The sequence below is a fragment of the Lactuca serriola genome, chromosome 7 (assembly GCF_051521515.1).
Source record: "Lactuca serriola cultivar US96UC23 chromosome 7, Lser_US96UC23_V15, whole genome shotgun sequence".
In the NCBI taxonomy this organism is placed as follows: domain Eukaryota; kingdom Viridiplantae; phylum Streptophyta; class Magnoliopsida; order Asterales; family Asteraceae; genus Lactuca; species Lactuca serriola.
In genome coordinates, this window is record NC_136414.1 from 152,817,713 (window position 1) to 152,825,604 (window position 7,892).

Consider the following 7,892-nt stretch of genomic DNA (forward strand, 5'->3'; position numbering starts at 1 on the left):
AACATGTGGTCCTTCTTCCACGGATCGCCATACATCTCTACCCTGGCTTCTTAAGTACCTCTCCATTCTTTGTGACCAGTGATGACATTCATTTGCTACCAGTATTGGAGCTCTGTTAGAACCACCAACACTATTGGAGACATTCAGAGATAACGATTGTGCCATTTTTTTTTTTGAGAAATGAGCTTTAGTGGTATAGAAGGCTTAATGAGAAAATCAGAGTTCCGATATTCAAAAAGCAACCACTTTGGCTCTGATACCAATTGTTGAGAGAAAAACATGGAGACACACTGGAACAAACGTTAGAACAAGTATATTGCGGAATAGTTAATCTCAAAGGATCTAAAAGCTCAACAATAATATAGTTAGATAGTTAGATAGTTAGTTGCGGAAAGTAAAGAAATATAAATGACAATAGTTGTTATATCAAGAATACACATAAATTGATTCATAACAAGGAATGCATTCACTCCGAGTTAGTAAGGAAGATCGAGTTTACTGATTAAGTCTTGAAGACTTGCTCCAAAGAGAGGTTATGTTCTAGTAGCAGTTTTGAGTGCGAAGAGTTATAAGATAGAGAATTGAAGAAGATAAGAGAGATGGTTGAAGGAGAAATCTTGTGTATTAAGAAGTTAAGAATTCATACACTCACGTACATCACTCGTACTCACATATTTGTAAATACATAAGAAAGAGTCTCTATTTATAGAGTTTCAGAAATAAACTACTCTATAAGAAGCCGTGCAAGGCATGCTGAACAATAGAGTACATTACATAGGATAAGTAAAAGGAAATAACTAAGACTGCGGATGCTGAAGACTTGTTGACTCCGGATGCTGAGATGATTGCTGATAGAGAACGGTTGCGGTTGAAAGGTGATTGCGGAACCTTAGTTCAAGAGGGTCACTTTCATGTTTCAACACTCATCACAGCAATCGGGTCCTGCGTCCCGTCAAACTATGGGGGATTCGTGTTGCTGAACTCTCGGAACAACATCAAGTCAGCCCCCCCCCCCCCCCCCCCCCCCCGCCGTGGATGAATTGACAAAGCTCCTTGTCACTCACATCACTAGTCTCTGGTATGTGGCGTGTCTCAACCATGATGTCTCCGAAATACAACATAAAAATATCAGAGACTCACTCGAGTGTACTCGCACTCGATAACTCAGTCCTACTTGTTCCTTAGTACCCTAAGGATTCTTACATGGACTGCGTACTGATCCGGTGTTTTCAGTAGTACGGGCCCAATACTACCTTCCACACCACATCAGCATTCATTCTGTGTCCTCCTCCTAGGATCCTAGATCACAAGTACTATACATATCGCTAAGCATAGGCTACCCTTCGGTAGATTTCTCATAAGCTCCTCACTGCTACCTACTCACTCTCGACGCATCTCATAGCAGCAGTAATCTCCTAGGCAAAGGCATCACAAATCAGACCACTCTAGTCCTAATATGAATACCTAGCCTACTCTAGCGTGCATAACATATCATATCATATCTCATAGCACATAATTTAAGGGCATTTTAGGAAATCAACGTTCGGGTGCTGGTTGATCGTACACACTTCTCCTTTCTGCTTTTCTGTAAGTCTTTTACTCTTTTAGAAAAATTGTTCTTTTTTATGAAAAACTTCCTCAAATCCTCAGTTTGAGTTCAGATACGCTCGAAGGTGCATCCGAATCCCTCAAACCAAGGCTCTGATACCAACTTGTAACGACAAAAATTTTCAAACTATTTTTTCATTTTGAAAACATACTTTTATTCACAAGGTAATACCAAAACATAATGTATCCTATGTTATCATTACAAAACATATCCCAGAATCTCAAGTACATAAATCTTCATCAGTGTGTACATATCATGTCGGCGCCTTCCCGCGATCCTCGCTAGTACCTGAAACACATATCACATAACACGGTAAGCATAAATGCTTAGCGAGTTCCCCAAAATACCACATACAACACATATGCCTTTCCATGCCATAACTATGTGGGACCTTCCGGTCCAAGTGTCTCAGGGAACTTCTGTCCCAAATCCCGGTAGACCTTCCGGTCCTACCCGTATCGACCTTCCAGTCCGTAACCTCCTGACCTTCCGGTCCATGTCCTCTTGACCTTCCGGTCCATATCATCTTGACCTTTCGGTCCTTATCATACATAGCATACATAACATATACATATCACATATCAGCATATAACACATACATCTCATAACATATAAGACCTTCTGCTCACGCATAGGTACCCTTCCAGGTACATTATAGTGAGAAGACTCACCTCAAATGAAGTCAATAACTCTCGTGCTCAACGTCCTGACCTAGCCTCCTCCTATCATCCAAATAACATTCCCGATCAATACCCCCTCATTGTCTCATCTCCAAAGTTCTTCTTAGAAGGGTAAAAGACCCGTTTACCCCTCTTATGACTCAAAGATCCAACCATTGACTAAACCCTAAAAGTCAACGAAAAGTCATCCATCTGGGTTATGTTGCGCGTACCAAAACTATACGTTGGGCGTACCCGGCCACTCACAGGATCGGGGTGTGCGGCCCACTAGGTTGCGCGTTTTGGGATTACGCCCCGCGTAACACCCAGATTTATGCTCTTTGATCTTTGGGTCTTAAACGGTTAATACACTTATCCAACTTTCAGATCTGACTTTCCTTAAGCCTCTTATTCCATAAACTCGGTACCTTTAAGCCTTTGCATGGCTGTAAAGGTCACTAATCACTCTAACACCTCTCCTCTTTCCCCATAAAGCTTAGATCTCATGCATGACTTAAGATCCATGCCCAAGTTTGGATTTTTATGAACCCACAACTCATAATACTTTGAAATATAGAAGGTCTAGGCTTATGGAGACCTTTTGCTCATAAAGTCTTCACCTTGGGACCAAAAACCCTAAAATTGGTCCAAGAAGCACACCACAATAACAATAAGGAAAGTTCTGAGCTTTTTACCTCCAAGTGAAGCTTTCCCCTCTTTAGAACTCGGATCCAAGCTTGCACTCTAACTTCTAGCCTTCCTAAGAATCTCCTCTTCTTCTTTACTAACACCCAAAGGCACTTTTAGCTCCAAAAACACTCACATAAGCTTAGAATGAAGGTTGGCTCTCTTTTAGGGTTTCACTCTCTCAAATGGTGGTTGAGGATAAGGCCATAGCCTTCCTTATATAGGGCTTAAATCTAATTTAGGGTTTTGAGTCTGGACCCGCTACGCCCAATGTAGCTCAAGGTACGCCCAGCGTACCGGGTGGAGTCCGCGTCTAAAGCACGCCCTTGAGTACGCGCAGCGTACTTAATTTCCTTGGTTCACTTTTAAGGGCTAAACTTGACAACTTGGAAGAGAAGAAGGGTCTAAGAGTTGTTCCTAAATTTCGAGATGTTACACTGATTGCAATGAAAGCAAATCATATATGATGATGTCGTGGTTGTCGTAGTAGTTGTACAATCCTTGCTCATATGCCCAGTTCGGCCGCACTTGAAGCAGCCGAAACTCCCTGCCTTGCACACCCAATCGTGCAACTTGCCGCATTTGCCACAATGGCTACGGCTCTGCTGGCTCGTAGACCTGTGGTCAGACACCATGGGCTTCTTGCCCTAACTCTCCATGTCAGACACCACCTCTGGCTTCCTCTTCCTCTCCATCTCTAAATCAACCCCTCTCTTTCATTAGCCCTCGCTAGCATGTCCTCCAGCATCTTGCAGATGGAGCGGCTCACAAACTGTCTGATATCGCTCCTCAAAATGTCATGATATCGTGCCTTTTTCATCTCATTGTCCATAACATATTGCGGGAGCTCTCCCGGAACATGGCGGTAATCTCTGCCACCGTCTCAGTCACCTATCGTAAATACTGGAACTCCCTAGCTAGCTGTTGTACCTCTATCACTGGTGCAAAATCAGCTCTGAACCTAGTTGAGAAGTCAGCCCAGGTCATGGTATCAAGACCTACATCATTACCGATGGCATGTCCAACCTCCTCCCACCAGTCTCGTGCCATGTCCTTCAGAAGAGAGGACGCAAGTTGAACCTTGTACCCCTCGGGACATCTGCTAGTGCAGAATGCTTTGGCGACATCTGCTAACCATTTGGTGCTCGTCGGGAGCTCCACACACTCTGAACTCCCTGAAAGTCATTGTGTGCAACCCCATCAATTTCCGCCACCTAAGTGCAGAAAGCAGTCAATCTCTCATCCATAAGTCCAGGATACCCTCCTTGATCGAACCGAAGATCACATGAGTTTGCTCAAGAATACTGCGTGTGATCTCCGAGGAGATTAACTCCCTAGTCTGCTCATCTAGCTGCTCAGTCCTAGAGCCTAAGCCCGATCCCTCACCGGCACCTGAACTGCCAACTACTAGTGTAGGGTGTAAAACCACCATCTTAAAAAAACACATAAAAAAAACATCAGAACGTAAATCATATCTCGAGGGATCACACGTACTACAAGTTTCCTGGATTCATCTCAACCTTCCTTGATTCGAGTACAGATCCTCTGCTTTCAGTAGTACGGGCCCATACTACCTTCCATATCTATCCAAACTTTCCTCAAGAACTGCCTCGACTCCACTAAGTCCCTCCTACTACCACTACTGATCTAATACTAAACTCTTCCTAGGCTTTCCTTAGGGTAAACACCAACCCATTCTCCGCCATCAGCTGCATAAGAAGTTCCTGCTATCTCCGCCTAACTAGCTCCTGAATACTATTACATATCACTAAGACTAGATAATTCTTCGAATGAGAGATCCTACCCTACAATGGTTGGAATCAAACAAGAGCTGCGCAATAAAGCTAGACCTAACCTTCTGAAATTATTAATTCCTCGCACTATGTAACTTAACATATTCACTTACTAGTTAGGAAAAGATAACTAGAACTCCTAAAATCACAAAGCAAGAAGCATTCTAGCATCGAGTAAACATAATCAAGCATATCTCTTTTAGGCTATCCCTGACTAATTTGTACTAGCATACAGTTCATAAAGCTGAGATACATATAACAGGTACATAAGGCATCCTTCCTAGATCGTTAGTCCTAACTAGCATGCAATTCTCGTAAGCTGATACACATATAATAGGAACATAAGGAATCCTTCCTAGATCCTTAGTCCTAAACTAGCATGCAGTTATCATAAGCTGATAAACATAACATAACATAAACTTGTATGGATAATTTGGGAGTACTTACTTGAGCTCGGCTGATTGCATGCACCACACCCTTAGTTTGAGTCTATACACACCCGGGAGTGTGCCCAAATCCCTCAAACCAAGGCTTTGATACCAACTTGAAACATCCCAAAAACAATAAATTATCCATCATCATAATAAAAATCAAGAACCATATATCTCGAAAACATCATGTCAAAAGTTGTATCAAAATCATGTAAGTAATTATCAGAGTCTAAAATAAACCCAGGTTGAAACTGTGGTGTGTTCCATGCGATCATTCTGAGCCCTTCCCTTTGCTAGTGGAAGTACCAGAAACCAAAACTGAAAATTGTAAGCACAAAGCTTAATGAGTCTCCCCAAGCTACCACATACTATACACATAATCACATATTAGGCCTAGCTCAATTCATCGGGCCCTGCCCGACATCAGACCGAGGTCTGGCATAATGTGGGCCTCGCCCCTGCATCAGGCTCTGCTCAACATCAAACCGAAGTCCGATATACATATCATGAGGATAACATAAACCTAAACATAAGCATAACAAGAAAGCTAACATTCCTCAGGCTTGCCCCAACATTGAATCAAGGTCAGGAACACATAATCATAGACATGCGAGAACCATGAAGACATCAAGCATACTAATTGCATCTGGCCCCGCCCGACATCAAACCGAAGTCTGGAACATAAAACCTACATCGGGCTAACCCCGACACATACAATCACACATAAACAGGCCGGCCTTGGTGCCTTAGATCCATTCCTATAGGAGAAGACTCACCTCTCAAACTGGATGTTGAACTCGCGTGTGAGGAAATCTCTGCTCGCTGTTCCCACGACTCCCCGACTAACTCTATATAACAATACTTAGTCAGACAAACTAAGAATCATTCTAAGGGTAAAATGACCATTTTTCCCCTGCTCTAATTTGGACCATAAACAAGGACCACCACCATCCAATCTTTCTAAGTCCTCTAATGTCCCATTAAAGGTCCACTAATGGCCCAATTTTCTAAATTTGACCCATCTTCCCAAATGGGCCTTCCCTAAGCCCAAACATATCATTAACCCCAATTATCTAACTTCTGATGGCCCACTAAGGTCCAATAGCTGATAAGTTTAATAGTTGGCCCAAACTGAGGCTATAATTATAGTTCCATGTCCTTTTCAACGTCCTAATCCATAAAGTCTATCACTTGATGGCTTGCAACCCACCAAATGAACCCAACTTGGAAAAATAGCAATAAACTTCCATGGAAATGGCTAGATCTCATGCATGGCTCTATAAATGCCCCAAAAGATTGAAACTTTATTGCTTAAGGAATGCTCTGAGCTCCAAGGGTGGCAACCCTAAGCTCAAAAACGAAGTTGTGTGATAAAGGTACATCCTTTGGACCTAAAAATGTCCAAAGCTCCAAAACCCTATATCTAAACTTCTAAGAGGAAAGTTGGGAGCTTTATACCTCCTTTGAGTGCCAAAAGATGAAATAGTCCCAGATCCTTGAGCTCAAGATACTTAAATTCTTCTTCTCCAACTCCTCTTCTCTTCTTCCAAGCATTTCTTCACCAAAAATAAGCTCACAAGGTCGAACACACACAACAATGGAGTATGAGGGTGTATTAGGGTTTTTGAGGGTGAGGGGTTGGTAAAGAGGTCAGGGGTGGCTATAATGGGGTATTTATGTCTTAAAACCTAAAAATTAGGGTTTTGGCATCTGCTCACGTACGCTGCACGTACTCCTGGTACGCTGCGCGTACGTGCGCGCGCCTCCCACATCCAATGTATGTCTCTACGCCCCACGTACACCAAGGCTACGCTCAGCGTACGTCTTACGGACGGCCCAAATCCTTGGCCCATTTGTTTAAGTCCAAACCAAAAGTCCTTTTATCCACATTTGGCCGAACAATAATTAAAGAAATAGTTAATAATTAATACCTCAATTGACGGTCGATACAATTTACCTCATGAACCCTAATTTGAATTTAATAAAAATAGTTAGGGTTTGGATTAATGATATTGATTGGAGTAAGAATAATAATGATGAAAGTTTTATTGAATATTTTTTTATGTTTTAATCAATGAGTTGAGAGTTGATTCCTATAAAACTTGAATTTTAGAAAATGATGAATTGGGTGTATTATGCATGTAGCTTAAAGCAATAAAGCTCAATAAAATTTTATTTTTATAATTTATATGAACTAGTATGTTGAATAATGTAGTAGATATCTTTATTTTTATTGAGCCATTTGCTATAAATCTAAATGGCATATCTAAATGATATAAAAGTGTATGAATGATTTGGTTCTTGTAGCATCTTTGGGTATCAAGGTTGAGGATAGAGGTTCATGTGTCAGGACACCAAACTAGCAACACGTGATAAGGTGAGTAAAAACTTTTTTTTACTTTTTAACATAAATTTTGTTATTACCATAATGTGTTACTGTATACATATTATTGTATATGGTTTGGGATGAATAATGGAACTAGCAAATCTTGGTGATGAAATGATAAGGTTCCAAATCGATAGAAATTGGGATAGTCCTTATGATTGTGCATCCCGAATGTGAATTTGTTGATGTGGTGGTCTTAGTGACCTAAATACCACAAGATGGAATATAATTGAATTGATGGTCTTTGTTACAGAAATACCACAAGATGGAAAAGAATTAAATTGATGCTCTTAGTGACTGAAATATTAAAACATGGAAAATAATTGA